This window comes from Balaenoptera physalus (genome assembly GCF_965194825.1).
Source record: "Balaenoptera physalus genome assembly, chromosome: 15".
Taxonomy (NCBI): domain Eukaryota; kingdom Metazoa; phylum Chordata; class Mammalia; order Artiodactyla; family Balaenopteridae; genus Balaenoptera; species Balaenoptera physalus.
The window spans coordinates 58,075,374-58,101,452 of record NC_138894.1 but is presented as its reverse complement, the minus strand read 5'-3'; the positions used below and the strand labels follow the sequence as shown (position 1 = coordinate 58,101,452).

Here is a 26,079-nt window from a genome sequence, read left to right as displayed (position 1 = left end):
GAAAAGACAGATATAAAATTGTCATTATTTGCTGCTGATTTGATCATCTATTGAGAAAATATGAAAGAATTAACTGAAAAACCTAGGATTAATAGGAAAGTTTCATAAAAAGTCAGATTACTAGATAGCTATCCCCCCATCAACTTTCACATACGCCAAACATGACCAATTAGAAAATGTAATGAAAAAAATTGCATTCATAATAGCATCAAATACTATAAACTACCTATGAATAAATGGAAATTCAAAATATGATTCCTCATTAAAAAAGTTCACAGAAAATGGGGCAAAATGTAAACAATTGGTAAAGGTATATCTTATACTATTCTTGCAAATTTTCTGTACTTTAAAAACCATATCAAAATAAAAAGTTACCCCCAAATTCAAGAGAGGTGAAAAAAGAAAATGGACAACGTTGAAAGGGAAATGAGTAATCTGAACATATAAATAGAGACACTATCTCACAGCCTTAAGGAAAATTATCAAAAAAAAAAAAAAAAAAAAAAGAGAAGGGGGAAATTAGGAGTAAAAAGGTGATCCATGGAAGGCATATCTGAAAGTCCCAAAACGGGAATCATAGAAGTTCCAGATTTAAAAAAAAGAATAGATGGAAAAGATGTAATTATGAAAGAAGAAATAGAAAAAAAAAAAAATGTCCTGGACTACAGCAAGTTTTCAGATTGAAAAGGCTCACAAAGTAGCAGGCAGAATTCAGGAAGAAAGAAACAAACCTGACCACATCCTAGTGAAATGTCTAAACCCCAGGGATTAAAAGGAAATCTCAACAAGCTTTCAGGCAGAGATGTGGTGCCTAAATGAAAAGATAATCAGGCCAGGTTCAGATTCTCATCTGCATTACCTGACTCTCTATATAGTGAAACAACATATACAGACATTTGAAAGAAAGAGCCACAAGTCAAGAGTCCTATTCTGAGCCTATTCCTATTCCTATTATCATTATATATGAAAGTAACAACAGATTTTTTTCAGACAAACAATGGCACAGAAAATATATAGACATATGCTCTTTCTAAAAAAAAATTGCTTGGGAAGTACTCCGACCAAATAAAAGTTAAATTCAGAACAAAGATCTCAAAATGGGGAAGGGGGAGGGAGAGAATAAAAGAAGTGAAAAACTAAAAGTGTTCAAATAATCTCATCTTAGTGGTGGGAAGCATAGTTACCAGCTGATCAATCCAGCAAAATTAAGGAAAGGGAAAAAGAGAAATCATAATAAAGTATCTTAGTAGGTGTAAAATAAGATGGAAGTATTAAAACTCGTATAAATGAGTTAAATTCCCTATAAAGACTCAAGTGTTTTCTGTCTAAAATAGATGTGCCAGGAACAAAATGATCAAGGTTGAAAATAAGGAGCCAAATAGATCACGCAAACACGAATGAAGTGTTATGGCTTGTATCATGACTCCCCAGAAAGGTACGTTGAAGTCCTAACCCTCAGTACGTACCTCATTAGGTACTTCAGAATGTGACCTTACTTGGAAGTAAGGCATTTATTTATTGATAGATTGATTGATTTCAGAGGCAATCAAATTAAAATGAGGTCATTAGGGTGGGCCCTAATCCAATGTGACTGGTGTCCTTATAAAAAGGTAAAATTTGGACACAAATGCAGACCTGCACAGAGGGAAGACAGTGTGAAGATGCACAGGGAGAAGATGGCCATGTGATTAGAGTGATGCATCTACAAGCCAAGGAATGCCAAGGACTGCCAACAAACACTAGAAGCTGGAAGAGGTAAGGAAGGATTCCTCCCTAGAGACATCAGAAGGAACATGGCCTGCTGACACCTTGATTTCAGGCTTCTAGCTTCTAGAATTGTGAGACAATAAATTTCTGTAGTCTTAAGTCATCAAGTTTTTGGGGTTTTTTGGCTGCCTTAGGAAACTAATACACAAAGTAGCAGAAATGCCTAAGTTATCATCAGATAATGTAGATTTCAAAGTCAAAAACATTAACTGTGACAGAATAAACAATTTATGAGGATAAACAATAGAACTCATCAAAGAAGATGTCACATTTTTTTAACCAAACATCAACACAACAAAACATTTATGGCAAAATTGTTCAGAAAGTAAAGAACTTGATAAAGTACTATCAAATGGGAAGGGTATAATATTCCTCTTTAAGAATTTGGCAGCCCAAGTTGACAAGAAGTGGATGAGGGATGAACAGGACTTGAATAAGACAAGTAACAAATTTGATGTGAGACAGACAGGTTGCTAAGGAAGTCACACATTTACACCCACAGCTATTTGGATATGTAAAAAACCCTGTAGCTTCTTAATTTCTTATAATGATCTAATCATCTTCACAAGCTCTTCCTGACTGGGCATTAAAAGGAGTAGTGCTTACCTTGGCTAATTAATGGTATCTCAGTCTCTCTGGGATCTTTTGTCTCTTTTGGGTATATACCCAAGTTTCAGACTTCTTTTTCCACTCCCTATCTCTCCTAAGAAGGTATCTATTATGTAGCAGAGGAGGGCTTGGATCTGTGTGGGCAGGATCTGGTACTGTCTTCAGAGCCATCAGGTTTCTGTAACGATGTCCCTGGCTAGGTGGAACCATTGCTTATGTCTGTAGTTGGTGGCTTCATTATCCTTCCCTGGGCCCAGGCAGGCCCTAGTGGCCCTGCTTGGGATTTAGCAGTCACTGTGTGTTCACTCCTCCAATCAAGCTAGCATCAGACCCCTAGCTTTGGCTTTGGCTGTCCACTGGCAGCCTCTGTGGAGGGGTCAGCTCAACACTCACTCTTGAAGCCAGCCACCCACCCTGGGGGGCATAGGGAAATTTCTGACTCCCTCCCAGACCATACAGATGGTGGGGGAGGCCAAGGATCCAACTTGTACCCTTTCTCTGCCTAGCTTCACCATGCAATCATGCTTATATTGTCACAGTCAGGCTTTTCCCCACATGATGGTGAGGAGGCCAGTCTGTGTGGCAGACACTCCCAAGAGTTCTAAATGGAGGGACAGGCACAAGTCCACTCTGATTCCAGATTTTCTGACTTCTTATTACTTGGAGCCACTCTACTCCAACACCAATACCAGCATCACCCTCTAAACCACTCCATCTGAGATTTTCAGCCTGGAGAAAGGTGGTCGAGACATGGATCTTTCCCCCTTTCCAATAGAGAGAACAAGACCAAGAAAGGAAAAAAAAGTGATCTCCTAGCAAGGATTTCACAAACTAAGCTCTATCTACCCATGGTTTACTTTAAACTCAGCATGCAAATCCTTGAAGCCTGGGTTTGGATGTGCTAATGAAGCATAAGAAATTTAGAAAATCCTTTTCTCTCCAGGAAAAGCCTGATTTCTAAAGAATATTGTTTTATTTTAGATTTTTAAAAACCCTATTTTGGTGATCAGAAAGATGAACATAGACTACCACTTTCTCTTTTTATCCCTGCTGTAACTGTCCAAATTCCTACGTAAAATAAAAGATTACTCTGGGGAATGGGAGAAAAACACACAAATGGAAATAGAAAAGAGAAAAGCACATTCATTTAAAGCATAAATGTTATCCTTAGTTACATATGGGTTTCTATAAACAGAGAAAACACATTCTTTTAAATTGCTTACGGAATATCCATAAAAATTGATCATGTACTTGGCCCAATGAAAACCTTAATAGGTTCCAGAACACAAAGATTTTACAGGCCAAATTCTCTGCCCACAATTCAATTAAGCTAGAAATCAACAGAAGAATATAGAAACATAACAAAATAGAAACACTTAACCACTTCAAAATTAAAGAATGTTTTCCAAAATAGCCCTTGAATCATAGAGGAAATAAAACCTGAGATTACAATTTATTTAGACATTAACAAAAGGATAAAAATTTATAAAAAGCCTATGGGAAATGGCTAAGGTTGTATTCCAAAGAAATTTTATAACCTTAAATGTCTTTATTATTTTATAAAAGGAAGAATGAAAACAAAGATGATAATTGATAAAGTTAAATATCCATTTATGATTAAAAGAAAAAAACACCTCTCAGCAAAATAGGACAAGAAAGTAATTTTCTTAATCTGACTGTTCTGTTAATCTATATGCTGCATAACAAATCTTGTGCACCACCTGTGGTAAAGTATTCTGGTGTGGTTCAGGGTCTCATGATGGCTCAGGGTCTCATGATGGTACAGTCAGTTGGTAGCTGAGGCTGTGTTCATCTCAAAGCCTTCTTCTCTCACATATTTGGTGGGTGCCTGGGCTGGGAAGATTCAGACACCGGGTGTTGGAACAGCTGGGGTACTTCAAGCATCTCTATTTATATGGGGTCTCTCCATATGGTTTGTATGCTTTGATTACCGATTATTGTGTAACATCACCCCAAAATTTACTGGCTTAAAACAACAAAACTTATTTATTATTTCTCATGGACTCTGTAGGTCAAGGAATTCAGGAACATCTCAGCTGAGTGATTCTGGGGTCTCATAACGTTGCAAACAGATGGTTAGGGCTGGGGTCGTCTTTAAGTGCTCTTCACTCACGTGTTTGGTGCCTGTCTGGGAAAGTCTGAACATCTGGAGTCTGAAACAGCTCCTTGGGCATCTCTAACTCTGCAGCTCCTTGGGCACCTCTAACTCTGTTTGTTCTCTCTATGTGATCTTTCCAGCATGGTGGCTTCAAGGTATCTGGACTTCTTACATGGCGGCTCAGGGCACCAATGGCACATGTCCCAGGAAAGAGAATTAGGTGGAAGTTGTACCATCTTTTATGATCTAGGCTTAGAAGTCTATAGAGCTATAGAGCTTCATATTCATTGTACTCTATAAGTCAATTCAGTCACAAAGCCCTCTCCGTCCCCATTCAAGGAGAGGGTATATAGACTTCACCTCCTCATGGGGGAGTGGCAAAGTTCTAGAAGAACATGTGGAACTGGAAATACTATTGCAGTCATGTTTGGAAAATGCTATCTGCCATAGTGACAAAGATGCCCCCCCAAAAAATCCCTCCAACAACCAGGATGCTTAATTTTGAGACACTGAAACTATTTGCTTTATGATTGGGAATTATATAAAGAAAAATCTTATCATTACTTTTATTCAGCATTGTACTAGAGGTCCTAGCCTACAGAGTAAGAAGACAAAGAAATAAAAATATGAGTTGAAAAAAAAACCACTGAAATTATTTGGAGACAATATTGTTGTATAGCAGAGAATCCAAAAGAACATCCTAATAAATTATTAGAATTAATAAAAGAATTTAGCAAGATTGCTAAATACACCAATATACAAAACCCAATTACATGTCTATGTATCAGCAGTAAGAGTCAAAATATAGAGAAGCTGGGAAAAAATAAAGAAGGGTAAGAAAGAAAAAAACCTATATACCAGCAAAGAAATAGATAGAGCCTAGAAAATAACATATAACTAAAAATCATTGATGGATGAGCCAAATACATGAAACTAAATAGGGGAAAAAAACCTCAGGCATTTATGGAAATTTAGTGTATGATAAAGGTAGCATTCAAAGAGGAGAAGATGTACTCAATAAGTAGTCTCGACACAAATGGCTTAATGTTTCAAAAAATGTAAAGTTAAAATGACTATTCATTTTTTTACACCAAAATAAAAGCCAGAGGATCTAAAACATAAATTAAAAATTAATAAATAAAGCCATAAAAGCAGTAATGAAAGCAAAATTAAAGGAAATATATCATTTACAAAAACATCAAAAGTTTAAAACATTTAGGAATAAATCTAAGAAAACATGATGACGTCTACCCAGAAAAATATAAAACATTACTATTAAAGAGGATTGAAATGGTCATGTTAATGACCTGGTAGATTCGAAATTGTAAAGATGTAAATTCTTTCTAACTTGTTCTATAGATGTAATGTAAACCAATTCAAGAGCCCAACAGGTTTTTACAGAAATCAACAAATGTTTATGGAAGGGCAAAGGACCAAAAATAGCCAAGACATTCCTGAACAAAGACGGTAGACTAGATTTACCAGCTATGAAGACTTACTATAGTAATAAGATAATCTGGTTTGGAAACAGGGAGAAAGAAATTGAAGAAAATGAGAGTACACAGAAACAGACCCACAGATATGCAGAATCCTTGTTTTTAAACAAAGCTGGCATTGCAATCCTTGAGGAAAGAAGGACTTTTCTGCACATCACAGTAAGACACTTGGACATAATATGGGGAAAAAATTGAATGAAGAACTTTGTAAATTATATTTGAATGCTTTCCTGTTAGAGGATTATATACTCCTACCCTTTGCCATATGATTTATAGTGTCTTCCTTTGGGAGGAGTATAATTCCCCATCTCATTGAGTCTGGCTTAAACACTTGCATATGCCACATCTACACAGATTAAGTGTAGTAGGGTCTTGCTCTTTCCTTCTGCTACAAGAATGGTATGTCCCATAAAGGGGCTATTCTTTCAGTCTGGGTCTCAGAATGAGAAGACACATGGGACTTGGAATGAGAAGACACCTGAGGTAGAGGTGAAGCAGCAGACCTGCAGTTGCTGACATTAATATGAGCAAAAAATAATGTACGTTGCCACTAAAATTTTGAGGCGTGGGTTTTTGTTACTGCAGCAAAGCTGACTAATAGAGACATCTATGTCACACCTTACACAAAAATAAATTCCAGGGGGATTAAACCTGTAAATATGAAGGGAAAAACAATAAGCATTTAAGAAGATGATACAGGGAGAATGTCTTTATGAACCTAGGAGAGGGAAGATATCTTGTTTTTGTTCATGTGTAGTCTTCTTGTTTTGAATCCTATAATGTTATTATTACTGTTTTATGCAGTCAATGCTTGTTTATATTTACCTACATATTTATCACTTCCATTGATTTCATTGGTGATTAAGCTACAGCTTTTTTGACTTTTGGGCAAATATTTATTAGATTTCCAGTTATATCTTCCTTTTGACTTGGGAAACAGTCTGTCTTTTAACCCAACTTCTTCAGAACTTCAATGATGTGTATTTTCTTTACAAGATTAACTCTCAAACAGTGACTTAATTTCTAAGTCTCTAATGTTCTGTTAGGCTTAGGGGCACACAGCAACAGAGCTGAGTTACACTTGATTTATATTGATTCTTTCTCTCCTTGTATCTTTGTAAATCTTTTTGTTACTTGAAAATTACACATTATATAAACTGAGAATGGTTTTTAAAATACACAGAGTGAAGCAAAGTACCTATGTATAAATGGTTAATTGTATAAACAGAAAACACAGGCCCTTGATATCTGTCGGGACACCTAAAGTCATGACTTTGCTGTAAGTAACCAAATTTCCAAATACCACCACAAGATACAATTTCCCCCATGAATTGTAGTAAATTATTACTGTAGTTTTAAGTTCTTTCAAACTTTTGAAGAGTTTCTAAATATAGCATTAGTCTTTTATAAACCTATTAAAATAAATAAAGTAAACCTATTCCACCTTATGTAATGACTGAAGTAACAGTAACTATAAACATGGTCTGAAATTGCAAAATTCAGTCTTTGCTGATGTAATTGTGGTTGCTCAAAAGTGCTGTGAACAAAGAATAAGTCACAGATCAGCAGGGTCCTCCTGTCCTTCTGAGTGATTAGGCAGCATCGAGGTTGGGAGAAGTGTGGGAAGGGGATGATAGAGGAAGATACAGTACGAAAGCAGAAACCCAAGGACCCACCTCAGAAGGCATTTTTTAAAAAAATTTATTTATTATTTATTTCATTTATTTTTGACTGCATCGCGGCACGCAGGATCTTCGTTGAGGCATGCGGGATCTTCTGTTGCGGCATGCGGGCTTCTCTCTAGTTGTGGCATGCGGGTTTTCTCTCTCTAGCTGTGGCGCTCCGGCTTAGCTGCCCCGCAGCATGTGGGAATCTTAGTTCCCTGACCAGGGATCGAACCCACGTCCCCTGCGTTGGAAGGAGGATTCTTTACCACTAGACTGCCAGGGAAGTCCCTCAGAAGGCATTCTTAATGGTGTAAGTGCTTCCTTTAAGAACAATATGACTGGGGCTTCCCTGGTGGCGCAGTGGTTGAGAATCTGCCTGCTAATGCAGGGCACACGGGTTCAAGCCCTGGTCTGGGAAGATCCCACATGCCGCAGAGCAACTAGGCCCGTGAGCCACAACTACTGAGCCTGCACGTCTGGGGCCTGTGCTCCACAACAAGAGACGCCGCGATAGTGAGAGGCCCGCGCACCGCGATGAAGAGTGGCCCCCGCTTGCCACAACTAGAGAAAGCCCTCGCACAGAAACGAAGACCCAACACAGTCAAAAATAAATATAAAAATAAATAAATAAATACATAAGCTAGGGGAAAAAAAAAAACAACAATATGATTGACAACTACCTTTCGTCTCCTTTGCAACTCTATCCATTTCTTGGCATAAAGATAACACTAACTGTATTGCTGAAACAAAGTAACTGTCTTTGAAGATAGGCAGACTCCCTGTGAGTTGAACACTTCTGTGCTAGGACATGTTTCCTGTATGAATTTTGGGGGGGGGGGGACGCCACGTGGCATGCGGATCCTAGTTCTCCAACCGGGGATCAAACCTGTGCCCCCTGCATTGGGAGCATGGAGTCTTAACCACTGGACTGCCGGGGAAGCCCCCTGTATGAATTTCTTTAGCTTGAGAGGAGGGTCAGCTGAAGCCACCTTCCCTATTATCACCACATTATGCAGATTGTTGAACCAACTTTTACTTTTGGTGCTTCGATTGCAGCAGTAGAAACTATACCACTATTGCTTCATAGAGATGCCTCTACAGACCTCCAAATCTTCTCCTGAGTCCCATTTTTGTGAAAGGAAATTATTTTCCATGCATTTCCTCAGCTACTAGTTAAAGGCTTTTCATATGTCACTGAAGTTTTATTGTTTTGTTTCTCACTTGAAAAGTTGCTAAACAGTCTCATAAACCAAATTTATTCCCTCTCTCTCTCTCTCTCTGGAGAGTATATGGGAGACTCATCACATCATTTATCAACCTCAAACAACAGAGATATTGACAAGGGGCTATAATTACCCCCAAATTATTTTCTGCCTAAGAACAGTCACTTCCCCAGATTTGTCACCTTTTCTTCAACAACATTAGGACTAAAGACTATTTTTCTTTGCAGGGCTCCTTTCACAGGCACAAAAAGAGAATTTTTATACCTCTTGGGATTTACTGCATATGCAGCTGATAAAGAACAGCAAGACTGCATTGAGGTGAGGCTGCTGGGCAGCAGGCTGGGCACACCTCCTGCATTAGTACAGTGACTTTGGATACTCCAAACTTGTGGCAATCTATTCACATTTGTGCTCTCACAAAATTGCGAGTTTCTGCCCGTAATGAAACTTCAGGATCACCCAAAGAGAGTCAAGCCAGAAAACATTAAGGCTAAAAATGCTAATGACCAGGTATTTCCAAAAATATTGAGTTTACTTGGAATTCTCTGAGCCTTCAAACAACTGAATCTCAGAGTTAGCATTTTACATAGTGCAGTATATTTCTTTTCCCCCGTTAAAGTCAAGAGAGAGCAGATTTCATATCTGCTCTAAGAAAGAAATTGGAGACTTAGTTCATTGAAATTTATCTGACATCAAATACCAAGACCGACATGAGAATTATTAATTTGCTGCTCAGACTTTTGAACTCATTGGCTTTTCCTCTCCTCAGAGCATTAATTCTGAATACAAAAGAATCCATTAGATATCTCTGATGCCAGTTTTTATAGTTGCTTTAAAACAAGTTTTCCATGTTCTATCCTTCTTATAAATAGCTCTCTCCAGTGATGGAGTATGTTAACTTCCAGAGATCAGAGAAAGAAGAGGAGTTTAATATGAATTGTAAAATCACCATATATGCTATATCTTTGGGAAAATTTCAGGTATATAGAGTTACTTGGGTCCTGGTGGTCCAGGTTTTTGTTTTTCTTTGTATCCTTTTTGAGGAAAATACCTCTCCTGATCATGCCACTACTGGACGTAAGGCAAGGGAAAAGATTCAGTAGAGTTATTATCTTTTCTATTCGTCAAAGTTTGCTAAAAAGAAAAGGTTTTGCCCAGTGGCATGAAATATGGACTTTGAGATATTACAGTGACTCTGGGCTATCAGTGGAGATCCCAGGATACAAAGGAAAATTATGTTCTACCTTTAGAACTTTACCTTTGTGTTTTGCCTTTTAAGCAATGCACATATAAAAATTAATGATGATTAAATACTCAACAAATACCTACAAAATGTACCAAGGGTAATTTCTAGTATTTCAAGAAAAAAAATGAGTTACCTTTTTATTTTATTTTACTTAAAAAAATTTTTTTTTGGCCATACCGCACCTATGCGGGGATCTTAGTTCTCCGACCATGGATCAAACCCATGCCCCCGGCAGTGGAAGTGAGGAGTCTTAAACACTGGACCGCCAGGGAAGTCCCCTGAGTTACCTTGTTAAAAAGCTATAGATTTTGTTTTTTTAATATACATTTTATGGTTATTCCAAAGATAATTTTAAGTTATGATATAGCAATGAATGCTATATTCTAGAAGTGGAAGAAAAAGAACGAGTAATGACACTATCAGTCTGGGCGACAGCAAGCAGCCCCTCAATCTTTATGATAAATGTTTATTTCTTGCTCTTGCTAAATGTCCACTCTGGGTTGGTGGGAGGGATGTGGGTGGGTAGGGGTTCTGATTCACATTGTTCTCACTCAGGAACCCAGGCTGGTGGAGATTCCACCGTCTGGATAGTATTGGCCACTGTAGTGGAGGAAAGTGAGATCAATAATTAATTACACACCAGCTCTTACATGCTTATGCCCAGAAGAGGCATATGCCACTTTACACACACCTTATTAACCAGAGTTTCATGGACATCCTTCAAGATGGATTGAGCCTAGGAGAAGAGAACTGGATATTGGTGAACAGTAGTAATGCCTACTTTAACTGTTTCCACTAACACATCCAAAGAAGAGAGTACTTGCCTATCAAAACGTTCATGCTCCACTCCCACCCACAGGATCAGATTCTGGGTGTGCAACTTGTGAATTTGTACAGAGTCCCTGCTCAGAAGGGCCCCACACTTGGGCTTTAAGGCTTTACTGTTTGTTGCTCTTTTGAAATTCTTAATAATTTTATCCTTGAATTTTTATTCTTTTTTTTTTTGATTAAACCACAGATGCAGTTTAATGATTAAGTACTGCACGCCTCTTACGCCGTATCAGTAACAAACAGCTGTTTATTTGCTTTATCAAAAATTGCCAACTTCAGCATCAATATGATGACCGTAGAATACATGTCATTGTCTGAAAATTCCATGTAAGGTTTTCAGTTTAAAAATGGAGTCTGACCAGTAGTAGTCTTTGATCCGACTTTTTTTTTTTTTAAACATCTTTATTGAAGTATAATTGCTTTACAATGGTGTGTTAGTTTCTGCTTTATAACAAAGTGAATCAGTTATACATATACATATGTTCCCATATCTCTTCCCTCTTGCATCTCCCTCCCTCCCACCCTCCACATCCCACCCTTCTAGGTGGTCACAAAGCACTGAGCTGATCTCCCTGTGCTATGCGGCTGCTTCCCACTAGCTATCTATTTTACATTTGGTAGTGTATATATGTCCATGACACTCTCTCACCCTGTCACATCTCACCCCTCCCCCTCCCCATATCCTCAAGAATTTTTATTCTTAATTGAAGTCCAATAGGATAATGGATCATGTGTTTGAACAGAGGAGATACATACAGCATGCATGTCCACTGCTGTTCCTCACCACCTCCTCCGCATATAGTATTCACAATGCCTCATGAGCACAGAATTTCAGTGGATCCACAATGCATGGGAGTTCAGTGAGACTCAGAGCAAGTACAAGGTGCTATGTCTACGACTGAGTAAGCAGGGGTACTGACAGCCCCAAGAGGCTATCAGAACTTGATCTGAACACAGAAAGAAAGTAATGGTGTTCTAAGAAACACCAGTCACTGAGGAATCCAATCATATTCTTTCTTACTCCTGTTACTTCCCTGTTTTAGCTAACCAATACTGATAAAAATTATAACATAGAAGGAAAGGAAAAGATAGGGCAACCCACAGCTTCTTTTTTTTTTTCCAGTCCTTTCTTATTTATCAGTAGAAGGTAGAGAGTGTTGGTAGAATGTGTGCATATCAAGATGTGAAATAAAAACAGTTGATTCAGTTCTGGGCAGTGTTTCCATGTTCTGGTCAGAACAAAATACATATGCATGTGTGTATGAGTTAGATGCTCTTATATTTGCATCTGAAACTGGCATTGCCCAATGTAAAGATGAATGGTAAATTTTATGCTAATAATTTAAAACTTTACTTTCTCTTTACTTAGAATGACATAAAATAGCAAATAAAAACACCGTAACAAGTCAAGAGAAAGACCACAGAAGACAGGAAGAAGTTTTACTGCCTTTAATGGCATTTGGCGGGGCAGGGGGTGGGGGGTTGCTGCTTTATGAACAAGAGGCACTGCATTTTCATTTTGCTCTGGGCCCTGCAAATTACGTGGCTGACCCTGCCCACTCACAAGTCCCAGAGGTGCAATGTACAGGAAGTTAGAATGAATAAATGAGTGTTAGGTATAAAGAGTGAGCGCAGAGGGATCTTAGAGATAATCTAATCCAGTAATTTTCGGATTTCTTTTAGCAGCAGACCTCATTCTTCAGAGTGAAAATCCAAAATGGAAAACAGGGGCTTCCCTGGTGGCGCAGTGGTTAAGAATCCTGCCAATGCAGGGGACACGGGTTCAAGCCCTGGCTCGGGAAAATCCCACATGCAGCAGAGCAACTAAGTCCGTGTGCCACAACCACTGAGCCTGCGCTCTAGAGCCCGTGAGCCACAACTACTGAACCCACGAGCCACAACTACTGAAGCCCGCACGCCTAGAGCCCGTGCTCTACAAGAGAAGCCACCGCAATGAGAAGCCCGCGCACCGCAACAAAGAGTAGCCCCTGCTTGCCGCAACTAGAGAAAGCCCGCGCACAGCAACGAAGACCAAACACAGCCCAAAATAAATAAACAAATACATTTATTAAAAAAAAAAAAATGGAAAACAGAAAAATGCAAACTGCTTTCGTTCGGAGGGGACGGATGGCAAGCTTTAGCCCCGTCCACTTGACCTCTCTATTCCTACCCTTAGGTGGCTTTTTGAGTGGGAAGGAGGGGGTCTCTATGAAACCCCTAGAGTTCCTCAAGGCACAGTGGGGAAATCTCTGATCCAGAGGGGCTCACTGAAATTAAGGGACATGTCCAATCTCCTAATTGCTAAATTAACCCTCTTTCTTCCTCTCCCTATTGCCACCCCAATCAGATAGCAACCCTAAAGTATGGGGAGACCATTTGATGGCCCTGGCACAATTGTGAATACCCTTATCTTAAAATGGGGATGGTAATGCCTACCTCAGGGAGTTAAGGACTGAATGAGATACTGTAACTAAGTAAATGCTCAATAATCAATAGCTGCAACTTAATCATTATTATAGTTATTATTCAAACCTAGAGTCCTAACTTCCACAGAAATTAATGGAGGCTAGTAAAACGTTTTGTTTTTCAACCTTTAAAAAATTTTTATTTTTAATTGTGGTAAATTACACATAACAAAAACTTTACCATCTTAACCATTTCTAAGTGTACAGTCCAGTAGTGTTAAGTGTATTCACACTGTTGTGCAACCAATCCCCAGAATTTTTTCCTCTTGCAACACTGAAACTGAATATTCATTAAACAACAACTCCCCTTTTCCCTCACTCCCCAGCCCCTGGAAAACACCACTCCACTCTCTGTTTCTAGGAATTTGACCACTTTAGGACCTCATATAAGTGGAATTACCTATTCTAAGCAACAGATAAAAGAAATAAGAAACTGTGAAATGCATATATATACATATATATATGTGAAGAAGGCATGTATTCCTTCTTTCCACAAAAAAGAAAGGTAATTCAGACACTTCAGGAAAAAAAAGCAGAAATTCAAATTAAAAAAAAGAACAAAACTGTACCAACAAAACAAAACAAAAAAATATGGTCTTAAAGTGAAGCAAATGGGATAGGTGTGAGTGAAAGACTTTTCACCATAGGACTGTTATATCATTTTTGTTTTTGAATCATATGAATATACTAGCTATACAAAAACAATCTGAAACAAACTAAGAGGTAGCATGGGTTTGAAAAAGAAGAATGCAAGTGGACTTCTCACTAGGAAATTTCTCCAAAGGATCATGACATTGAAACCACAGTGTGGTGTAGTAAAAAATATATTTGCTTTTCTATCTTCATGTGAATTGCCTTCCTCCCCTTTCTAGTCCCAAGCCCCTAACCCCAACATTCTCTTTTGCCTTTAGCTGAAGATGGTATTTAAGTTGAAGGCTTTGGCCATTTTGGTGAATTACTCAGTTTTCCTGGGTCTCTCCCATTTATACATGTTATTAAACTTTTGTTTGATTTTCTCCTGTTAATCTGTCTCATGTCAATTTAATTCTAGACCAGCCAGAAGAACCGAGAAAGGTAGAGGAAAACTTCTTTCTCCCTCACAAATGTATTTAATTCATGGCAGAGAAACTTACAGAGAACCTCACCATACCTAGCAGTGACAGGTGGTGCTTACAGGGAGAAGAAAAGTTACTGGAAGGCAAGCTGGTTCTAAGCTTAGCAGACAATTACTTATTTCTTTCAATTTTAGGCCTTTTCGTCAAAGGCCCCTTTGACCAAAAACTTTCTCTCGTGGGTTTACAGGATACTCAAAATTACTATTTTTCAAGGTACAACCACAACTCATCCTGCTCCTCTTAATGTGGAGAGTGTGGTCTTAACAAAAGACTCATGTGTTAAAGAAATGTCTATTTCTTTATTTTCTTCCAATACAATTATATCAGATTGTGGGCATGGCTCACAGTGGGTTTGCATGGCAATTGCAATGAGCGTCGGAGACCTCTGTTCTGGCTGGAAAATGTGGTCCTAAGAGGTTCAGTGGCTTTCTGCTTCTATGCCAGGAGTACAGGACTCTGCCCAGTGTGAGGACCCTGGTACTCAGGACCCAGTCGACCTCAAGGCCAGAGGGATTCTTTGTTCCCCATCCCTGCAGCATCTAACCTTTGATCTCTTGACCTCATCTTATTCTGGAAGAAACCACTTCCCATCCCCCTTGTTTTATTGCCATTAAAGGCACTTTGCAAAGTCTCTTCAATTCATTTAAGCCTTTACAAAAGACAGGAAAAGCCCTTGTCTTGGAGCAGGTCCTGCTTTCCACTCTCCTTTCTCCACAAGTTTCCTGTGTCGTCTCTCTTCTCCTCTTTCAGAAATCTCTTGAAAACTCTCATCTGTGGGTGACTTGCCCCTCCCATTCTCTTTGCTCTTATGGGTTTTTTTTTTTTTTTCTTTTTGTAAGAGCTCATTTGACTTGGGTTTCGAGAAGAACAAGAAGCAAACTTGGTACTTATTCCACCAACAAGAATTTTCATTTGTTAAAATGATTCCTTTGCTCTACAAAAGATTTACAGGCAGGGTTCTCTGTAGGCAGTCCTCTCCATGTACAGAGAGCATGCCTAAAATCTGTATACACAAGTTGAATATTCGAAAGTTGAATCACCTTGTATGTTATAAGGGAAGATTTGTTTGCAGAAGGCCAGAAAAATGATAAAATATTTAATTGTATATTTTTCTTCAAATATAGTCTTCAAATTATTTCCAGCTTTCATGCATGTTGTTTAATTCTTTCTTTATAAACTTATTTATTTTATTTTATTTATTTTTGGCTGCATTGGGTCTTCATTGCTGTGCGCGGGCTTTCTCTAGTTGCGTTGAGCAGGGGGCTACTCTTCGTTGCGGTGCGTCGGCTTCTCATTGCGGTGGCTTCTCTTGTTGCGGAGCACAGGCTCTAGGCACGTGGGCTTCAGTAGTTGTGGCACGCGGGCTCAGCAGTTGAGGCTCACAGGCTCTAGAGCACAGGCTCAGTAGTTGTGGCGCACGGGCTTAGTTGCTCTGCAGCATGTGGGATCTTCCCGGACCAGGGGTCGAACCCATCTCCCCTGCATTGGCAGGCGGATTCTTTTTTTTTTTTTTTTTTTTTTTTTTTTTTTTTTTTTTTTTTTTTTTTTTTTTTAACATCTTTATTGAAGTATAATTGCCTTACAATGGTGTGTTAGCTTCTGCTTTATAACAAAGTGAATCAGTTATACATAAACAATATGTTCCCATTTCTCTTCCCTCTTGCATCTCCCTCCCTCCCACCCTCCCCATCCCATCCCTCTAGATGGTCACAAAGCACCGAGCTGATCTCCCTGTGCTATGCGGCTGCTTCCCACTAGTTATCTATTTTACATTTGGTAGTGTATATATGTCCATGACACTCTCTTACCCTGTCATATCTCACCCCACCCCCTCCCCATATCCTCAAGTCCATTCTCTAGTAGGTCTGTGTCTTTATTCCCGTCTTGCCACTAGGTTCTTCATGGCCTTTTTTTTTTTTTTTTTTTTTTTTTTTTTTTTTTTCCCCTTAGATTCCGTATATATGTGTTAGCATACTGTATTTGTTTTTCTCTTTCTGACTTACTTCACTCTGTATGACAGACTCTAACTCCATCCACCTCATTACAAATACCTCCATTTCATTTCTTTTTATGGCTGAGTAATATTCCATTGTATATATGTGCCACATCTTCTTTATCCATTCATCTGTCGATGGACATTTAGATTGCTTCCATGTCCTGGCTATTGTAAATAGAGCTGCAATGAACATTTTGGTACATGACTCTTTTTGACCTATGGTTTTCTCAGGGTATATGCCCAGTAGTGGGATTGCTGGGTCGTATGGTAGTTCTATTTGTAGTTTTTTAAGGAACCTCCATACTATTCTCCATAGTGGCTGTATCAATTTACATTCCCACCAACAGTGCAAGAGTGTTCCCTTTCCTCCACACCCTCTCCAGCATTTATTGTTTCTAGATTTTTTGATGATGGCCATTCTGACCGGTGTGAGATGATATCTCATTGTAGTTTTGATTTGCATTTCTCTAATTATTAATGATGTTGAGCATTCTTTCATGTGTCTGTAGGCCATCTGTATATCTTCTTTGGAGAAATGTCTATTTAGGTCTTCGGCCCATTTTTGGATTGGGTTGTTCGTTTTTTTGTTATTGAGCTGCATGAGCTGCTTGTAAATCTTGGAGATTAATCCTTTGTCAGTTGCTTCATTTGCAAATATTTTCTCCCATTCTGATGGTTGTCTTTTGGTCTTGTTTATGGTTTCCTTTGCTGTGCAAAAGCTTTTAAGTTTCATTAGGTCCCATTTGTTTATTTGTGTTCTTATTTCCATTTCTCTGGGAGCTGGGTCAAAAAGAATCTTGCTGTGATGTATGTCATAGAGTGTTCTGCCTATGTTTTCCTCTAAGAGTTTGATAGTGTCTGCCCTTACACTTAGGTCTTTAATCCATTTTGAGTTTATTTTTGTGCATGGTGTCAGGGAGTGTTCTATTTTCATACTTTTACATGTACCTGTCCAATTTTCCCAGCACCACTTATTGAAGAGGCTGTCTTTTCTCCACTGTATATGCTTGCCTCCTTTATCAAAAATAAGGTGCCCATATGTGTGTGGGTTTATCTCTGGGCTTTCTATCCTGTTCCATTGATCTATATTTCTGTTTTTGTGCCAGTACCAAACTGTCTTGATTACTGAAGCTTTGTAATATAGTCTGAAGTCAGGGAGCCTGATTCCCCCAGCTCCATTTTTCGTTCTCAAGATTGCTTTGGCTATTCGGGGTCTTTTGTGTTTCCATACAAATTGTGAAATTTTTTGTTCTAGTTCTGTGAAAAATGCCAGTGGTAGTTTGATAGGGATTGCATTGAATCTGTAGATTGCTTTGGGTAGTAGAGTCATTTTCACAATGTTGATTCTTCCAATCCAGGAACATGGTATATCTCTCCATCTATTTGTATCATCTTTAATTTCTTTCATCAGTGTCTTATAATTTTCTGCATACAGGTCTTTTGTCTCCTTAGGTAGGTTTATTCCTAGATATTTTATTCTTTTTGTTGCAATGGTAAATGGGAGTGTTTTCTTAATTTCACTTTCAGATTTTTCGTCATTAGTGTATAGAAATGCAAGAGATTTCTGTGCATTAATTTTGTATCCTGCTACTTTACCAAATTCATTGATTAGTTCTAGGAGTTTTCTGGTAGCATCTTTAGGATTCTCTATGTATAGTATCATGTCATCTGCAAATAGTGACAGCTTTACTTCTTCTTTTCCGATTTGGATTCCTTTTATTTCTTTGTCTTCTCTGATTGCTGTGGCTAACACTTCCAAAACTATGCTGAATAATAGTGGTGAGAGTGGGCAACCCTGTCCCGTTCCCGATCTTAGTGGAAATGGTTTCAGTTTTTCACCATTGAGGACAATGTTGGCTGTGGGTTTGTCATATATGGCCTTCATTATGTTGAGGAAAGTTCCCTCTATGCCTACTTTCTGCAGGGCTTTTATCATAAATGGGTGTTGAATTTTGTCGAAAGCTTTCTCTGCATCTATTGAGATGATCATATGGTTTTTCTCCTTCAGTTTGTTAATATGATGTATCACATTGATTGATTTGCGTATATTGAAGAATCCTTGCATTCCTGGGATAAACCCCACTTGATCATGGTGTATGATCCTTTTAATGTGCTGTTGGATTCTGTTTGCTAGTATTTTGTTGAGGATTTTTGCATCTATGTTCATCAGTGATATTGGCCTGTAGTTTTCTTTCTTTGTGACATCTTTGTCTGGTTTTGGTATCAGGGTGATGGTGGCCTCGTAGAATGAGTTTGGGAGTGTTCCTCCCTCTGCAATATTTTGGAAGAGTTTGAGAAGGATAGGTGTTAGCTCTTCTCTAAATGTTTGATAGAATTCACCTGTGAAGCCATCTGGTCCTGGGCTTTTGTTTGTTGGAAGGTTTTTAATCACAGTTTCAATTTCAGTGCTTGTGATTGGTCTGTTCATATTTTCTATTTCTTCCTGGTTCAGTCTCGGCAGTTTGTGCCTTTCTAAGAATCTGTCCATTTCTTCCAGGTTGTCCATTTTATTGGCATAGAGTTGCTTGTAGTAATCTCTCATGATCTTTTGTATTTCTGCAGTGTCAGTGGTTACTTCTCCTTTTTCATTTCTAATTCTATTGATCTGAGTCTTCTCCCTTTTTCTCTTGATGAGTCTGGCTAATGGTTTATCAATTTTGTTTATCTTCTCAAAGAACCAGCTTTTAGTTTCATTGATTTTTGCTATTGTTTCCTTCATTTCTTTTTCATTTATTTCTGACCTGATCTTTATAATTTCTTTCCTTCTGCTGGCTTTGGGGTTTTTTTGTTCTTCTTTCTCTAATTGCTTTAGGTGCAAGGTTAGGTTGTTTATTTGAGATGTTTCCTGTTTCTTGAGGTAGGCTTGTATTGCTATAAACTTCCCTCTTAGCACTGCTTTTGCTGCGTCCCATAGGTTTTGGGTCGTCGTATCTCCGTTGTCATTTGTTTCTAGGTATTTTTTGATTTCCCCTTTGATTTCTTCAGTGATCACTTCGTTATTAAGTAATGTATTGTGTAGCCTCCATGTGTTTGTATTTTTTACAGGTCTTTTCCTGTAATTGATATCTAGTCTCATAGCGTTGTGGTCGGAAAAGATACTTGATACGATTTCAATTTTCTTAAATTTACCAAGGCTTGATTTGTGACCCAAGATATGATCTATCCTGGAGAATGTTCCATGAGCACTTGAGAAAAATGTGTATTCTGTTGTTTTTGGATGGAATGTCCTATAAATATCAATTAAGTCTATCTTGTTTAATGTATCATTTAAAGCTTGTGTTTCCTTATTTATTTTCATTTTGGATGATCTGTCCATTGGTGAGAGTGGGGTGTTAAAGTCCCCTACTATGATTGTGTTGCTGTCGATTTCCCCTTTTATGGCTGTTAGTATTTGCCTTATGTATTGAGGTGCTCCTATGTTGGGTGCATAAATATTTACAATTGTTATACCTTCCTCTTGTATCGATCCCTTGATCATTATATAGTGTCCTTCTTTGTCTCTTGTAATAGTCTTTATTTTAAAGTCTATTTTGTCTGATATGAGAATTGCTACTCCAGCTTTCTTTTGATTTCCATTTGCATGGAATATCTTTTTCCATCCCCTCACTTTCAGTCTATATGTGTCTCTAGGTCTGAAGTGGGTCTCTTGTAGACAGCATATATATGGGTCTTGTTTTTGTATCCATTCAGCCAGCCTGTGTCTTTTGGTGGGAGCATTTAATCCATTTACATTCAAGGTAATTATCGATATGTATGTTCCTATTCCCATTTTCTTAAATGTTTTGGGTTTGTTATTGTAGGTGTTTTCCTTCTCTTGTGTTTCTTGCCTAGAGAAGTTCCTTTAGCATTTGTTGTAAAGCTGGTTTGGTGGTGCTGAACTCTCTCAGCTTTTGCTTGTCTGTAAAGGTTTTAATTTCTCCATCGAATCTGAATGAGATCCTTGCTGGGTAGTGTAATCTTGGTTGCAGGTTTTTCTCCTTCATCACTTTAAGTATATCCTGCCACTCCCTTCTGGCTTGCAGAGTTTCTGCTGAAAGATCAGATGTTAACCTTATGGGGATTCCCTTGTGTGTTATTTGTTTTTTTTCCCTTGCTGCCTTTAATATGTTTTCCTTATATTTAATTTTTGACAGTTTGATTAATATGTGTCTTGGTGTGTTTCTCCTTGGGTTTATCCTGTATGGGACTCTCTGTGCTTCCAGGACTTGATTAACTATTTCCTTTCCCATATTAGGGAAGTTTTCAACTATAATCTCTTCAAATATCTTCTCAGTCCCTTTCTTTTTCTCTTCTTCTTCTGGGACCCCTATAATTCGAATGTTGGCACGTTTAATGTTGTCCCAGAGGTCTCTGAGACTGTCCTCAGTTCTTTTCATTCTTTTTTCTTTATCCTGCTCTGCAGTAGTTATTTCCACCATTTTATCTTCCAGGTCACTTATCCTTTCTTCTGCCTCAGTTATTCTGCTATTGATCCCATCTAGAGTATTTTTAATTTCATTTATTGTGGTTTTCATCATTGCTTGGTTCCTCTTTAGTTCTTCTATGTCCTTGTTAAATGTTTCTTGCATTTTGTCTATTCTATTTCCAAGATTTTGGATCATCCTTACTATCATTATTCTGAATTCTTTTTCAGGTAGACTACCTATTTCCTCTTCATTTGTTAAGTCTGGTATGTTCTGACCCTGCTCCTTCATCTGCTGTGTGTTTTTCTGTCGTCTCATTTTGCTTATCTTACTGTGTTTGGGGTCTCCTTTTCACAGGCTGCAGGTTCGTAGTTCCTGTTGTTTTTGGTATCTGTCCCCAGTGGCTAAGGTTGGTTCAGTGGGTTGTGTAGGCTTCCTGGTGGAGGGAACTAGTGCCTGAGCTCTGGTGGATGAGGTTGGCTCTTGTCTTTCTGGTGGGCACGTCCACGTCTGGTGGTGTATTTTGGGGTGTCTGTGGCCTTATTATGATTTTAGGCAGCCTCTCTGCTAATGGATGGGGCTGTGTTCCTGTCTTGCTAGTTGTTTGGCATATGGTGTCCAGCACTGTAGCTTGTTGGTCGTTGAGTGAAGCTGGGTCTTGATGTTGAGATGGAGATCTCTGAGAGATTTTTGCCGTTTGGTATTACGTGAAGCTGGGAGGTCTCTTGTGGACCAGTGTCCTGAAGTTGGCTCTCCCACCTCAGAGGCACGGCCCTGATGTGGCAGGCGGATTCTTAACCACTGTGCCACCAGGGAAGTCCGCATGTTGTTTAATTTTGTTCTTCTCATTGAAACACACAAAATATTGGCTTAAGATCGATGGACATAAGATTGAAGCTAAAAATGTTTTGCTTTTAGCATTCCTAATAATTTCCATCTTTCTCCATTTTGTTGTTTTTGAGCTCTACTTTTCTTTTCACTCTTTTTTTTCCACTTAGCACTTAATTTATAAAATAAGAGCAAAATGCAAAAGAAGTATTCAAATAATTGCAAAACAGCATTGGACAAGCAAAGACAGAGACTGTGCCAGAATTAAGCCACAGATAGGCTAGCAGTGCATGCAGAAATTTAAATGCTCATGTTACTGAGTCCAAGCTCGCTCTGCTCGCTGCACAACAGGCCAATAAATCGGGAGACAAGGTGTTGAGGCAAGGAATAGAGACTTTATTTGGAAAGCCGGCAGACGGAGAAGATAGCAGACTAGAGTCTCAAAAGAACCATCTTATCGGGGTCTGGAGGCCAGTTTCTTTTATAGAACAGAGAGGGGGAGGAGGTGAGGAAGTAAAGTAAAAAGGCCATAAATCTTGCAAATATCTCCTGGAATGGCCAGCCTCAGGGAGGGGGTGTTAATTTCTTCTTTCTTGCAGCCATTCACAGGTGGACAGGGTCAGGATGTTTCCCTGAACAAAGACACTTTGGCAGAGGGGCGGGGTTCCCACATGTAGTCAGATTTTGTTCTTCCTTGTAACACTCATTCATCAGGTAATGAAGGAAGGTTTGAATTTAATGTATAATACAGGTGGTTTAGGGGTATCAATGCAAACAAAATCAAAGGGTGGGTTATATAAAAGTTGAATGTCCCGAAATCAAGGACAGCCCAAATATACTAAGTTGTAGAAGTGTTTAAGAATAATCACTTGACACATACAGCAAGGAGCTATACACAAAGCAGATTAATTTAAAGTATTAAGACATACCTTCCATTAAACGTGTATGAAGAATGAGGAAAATACATCTCTGAAACTACAATATAATTTGTTTAGTATAGGACTTTGCACCCAGTAGGTGCTCAGTAAATATCTGCTTTAACTGATTTGCACCAAAGAAAGATTAGTCTACACAGAACTTGGGAGGAGTTTACTGTCATGTCTACTGACAAAGTGCCTCTATACTGTAGTAGATCTGCTGATACAGTGAGCCTTCTCTCTCACCAGGTTTTTGTTCCCTTCCTTCTGACCCATGAGAAAATATAAGTCAAGCCCTCCTGTTGACCATGATTGTTATTGTTGTATGTTGGCTTTTTCAAAACACTGACATGAAGGATTTTTGTCTTAGCAAACAAATGCTCCTCTAGCAACCCCAGCCTCTGCAGGATTAATCCCTTTGCAGAGAAGCTTTATACTGGCAAGAATTTACACTGTCAGCTACAGGCACTGGGCCTGCAGGAACCTGGCTTTGTAAGCGCCGATATTTTTGGTGCAGCAGTTCGTACTCCTCTAGTGTGTAAGCACTTATCCCCCTTTGGTTCAGAGTGGCACTGAACTGCATCTTCTCAAATAATGTAATATGCTGATGTAACAGAAATTGGGTTCAGGAAAAAAAGAGTGATGGAGTCATTTAAAGTTTTTTAAGTGACACAATCTGTTGTTGTTGGGTGTTTGGCTGGGGGAGTGGGGGCATTGAAAGGGGATTGTCTTTTAACAAAAAGAAAGAAAGAAAAAAGGATTTACCCTCAGCTATCTGCAAAGCCAAAAACTTAACCTATGACTCTAGGAAAAATGTGGAAAAGGCAAACTCTGGTAACTGAATTAATCTCATTCTTCTAAGGAATATGGATAAAAAGCACACATGTCATCTGGAGTTAACTGTTTATTGGACAGGAAAGAATTTTCTCTTTAGGAAAATAAGATAATGAACACCAGGGATGGAGTTCTTCACTTTACAAAAGGATTTATCACTGGATCTTTATGTAATGGAGAGGTTTCTGTACAATACGGGAGTTAAACCTAATGATCTCAGAAGTGGAAGCAGATATCAAGGATCAGGGATTCGGTATTGAGTTGAATTTTTTAAAGTTTTTAACTTTTCAGGAGCCCATCCATTATATAAAGTAAGATGACTTTTAACCTTCGCTTTGTGAGTTTGTTGTGAAAAATGGAAAGACAGTACAAAGTGTGCATCAGACACTCTGTCCTTTAGTTTTTCTGGAATCACAATGAGGGCATAGCTCTCAAAATTCCCCTGGGCAGTTATTTGGGTCTAGGCTTGTGGCTATAGTGTAGTGGGGTAATTTGACTTGCAGGTGTCTTGGATTTTCTGGATGAAGTTTTAACATGGTATCATCAGTCTTTCCTGGCCCATTAGGCTAGCATAGAGACAATAATCACGATGCTGATAATGATAATGATAACGATAGTTAAGGCTTATTGAAGATTTACTCTGTGCCAGGCACTATTCTAAGTACTTTACAAGCAATTTCTCCTTGGTCGTCATAACAACCCTGTGAAGCAAGTATGATTTTTTTAATCCAGTTTTACTGATGAGGAAATTGAGGCTTAGAAATGTTGGTGACTTACTTGTGGTTACACAGCTAATAACAGAATTCAAACCCAGAGCTTGCACTTTGGGGAAAACTTTGTCTCCTGTCCATCTTCCTTGAACTCATACTCCCTTTCTCCATTAAAAGGAAAAGATAAGATGAAATAAAATGAATCATTTCCAGTGTGGCAGGATCATATCTCTATATATTTCTGAATATTTCCCTTTTTGTTTTGCACTCTCACTGGTACCCAAAGGGCAGTTTTCCCTCCTTGAGTCACACAGAGGCAGAAACAAAGACTCAAAGATGCTATTGATCAAAGTGGAGAAATAAAGAGTTGGACGCCTGTTTACATCAGAGGGACGTTCCAATCCCACAGACTGGGAAGTGGAGGGATGCTGAAGGATGGAAGACAGGAGGTGGATGGGAGACTCAGGAGATGGGAAGAAGCACCCCAAGAACCAGCATGTGGAGGAGTCTCAGGACCAGGCTCTTCTCTCATTACCAACCTCACCCACCCATCCCCTGGGGCTGTATCACCTGCATCCAATAGCCTAGACCCGGAGTGAGGGACTTGGACACCTTGTGTGGGATGGTTATATCAAGAGAAGGCCAAAGTGAGAGTGAACAGAATCAGGTAAGACAGTAGTAAATATACATCATTTTATGGAGGCAAAGCTAAAACGGTAAAAGTAGGTGGCTCCTTTTAATAAACGTGTGTCTGAAAGAAAAATACTATAGAAGACCAGGCAAGGTCTGAGTTAGCTTTATCTCAATCAGAAATAACTAAAATTATAAAACATGCTCCATTTGGCAAGCCAGAAGGCACTCAGGAAGGATGAAAGTAAAAATATTTCCAAAGGCTGGATACCCCTAATAATAAAGGCCCTAGTTGACCATTATCCTGATGGAGAAACCTATGGGCTCTTCACAGTTTGGCTCTTCTGTAGGTGAGGAGAGAGCAGTTTCTGCCACTGCTGAGCCAACATAGGCATGCAGGCAGGGGCCGCCAGCCACACCTGAAGCCTCCCACTGGCAGTAGCACCAACTGGTTATTAGCAAGGAGACCACTTCTGTAAATGTGGGGTTTCAGGGTCTCTAAGGACGGCTTTTGAGCACCAAAAAGATTACACAAAAGTTACTTTATTTTTAAAAATTAATATTCAAGTTATTAAGTTTGCAAAGTTTAAAACCTAGTTATTAAACTTTAAGTTCAAATTACAGATTGTAATATTCTGTGTATTACTCTAACAAACTTCAATAATCACTCTGAAGTGGCCTTTAATTGTAATGTTTTATATTATTTACAAGCATAGTAGATTAAATCCCTTTAAATATTTCAAATGCATTGATACATTTAATTTATTCCACTTCCTTTAAAGAGCTACAATTCTCTGACTAACAAATAAAACTTAAGTCTTATAAATAAGACCTTAAGCCTTATAAGTCTAATAATAAATTAAACGTAAATATGATGAATCTTATGTTCTTTTGACTGTTCTAATATTGTTTACAAACTTAGTAAAATTTCAACCTAAAATCACATCTAAATTCATTTTGCATTAGACCTATAGAATTAATCTGTGAGATAGTTTAAAGCCCCCAATCCTCTTAAACATGACTAATATTTAAAATACCAAAATTTACAGTTTATTTCTAATATTTTATTTGATATATTTCATATCTATACATATAAATCTCTATTTTTGACCCACTAAGGAAATATGTCATCCTAAACAATTCTGGCCTCCCTTCCCTGCAAACTTTGACAAGTTGTTCACAGACTGGAGATATTGGTGAGGTCTGAGGGCTGGAGCTGCAGG

At 38.6% G+C, this 26,079-nt stretch overlaps 1 protein-coding gene and 1 long non-coding RNA gene across 3 annotated transcripts in view; one reads left to right on the top strand and one right to left on the bottom strand.

Moving 5' to 3' along the window:
- The window catches only part of LOC309644271, a 37,718-nt gene extending 21,629 nt beyond the window's left edge, over positions 1-16,089 (top strand). The window contains exon 2 of the long non-coding RNA XR_014254335.1: positions 9,109-16,089. This is a non-coding gene — a long non-coding RNA (uncharacterized lncRNA). The remainder of the gene's footprint in view (positions 1-9,108) is intronic.
- The window catches only part of LOC309644247 (uncharacterized protein), a 337,219-nt gene that overhangs the window by 195,458 nt on the left and 115,682 nt on the right, over positions 1-26,079 (bottom strand). The window lies entirely within an intron of this gene.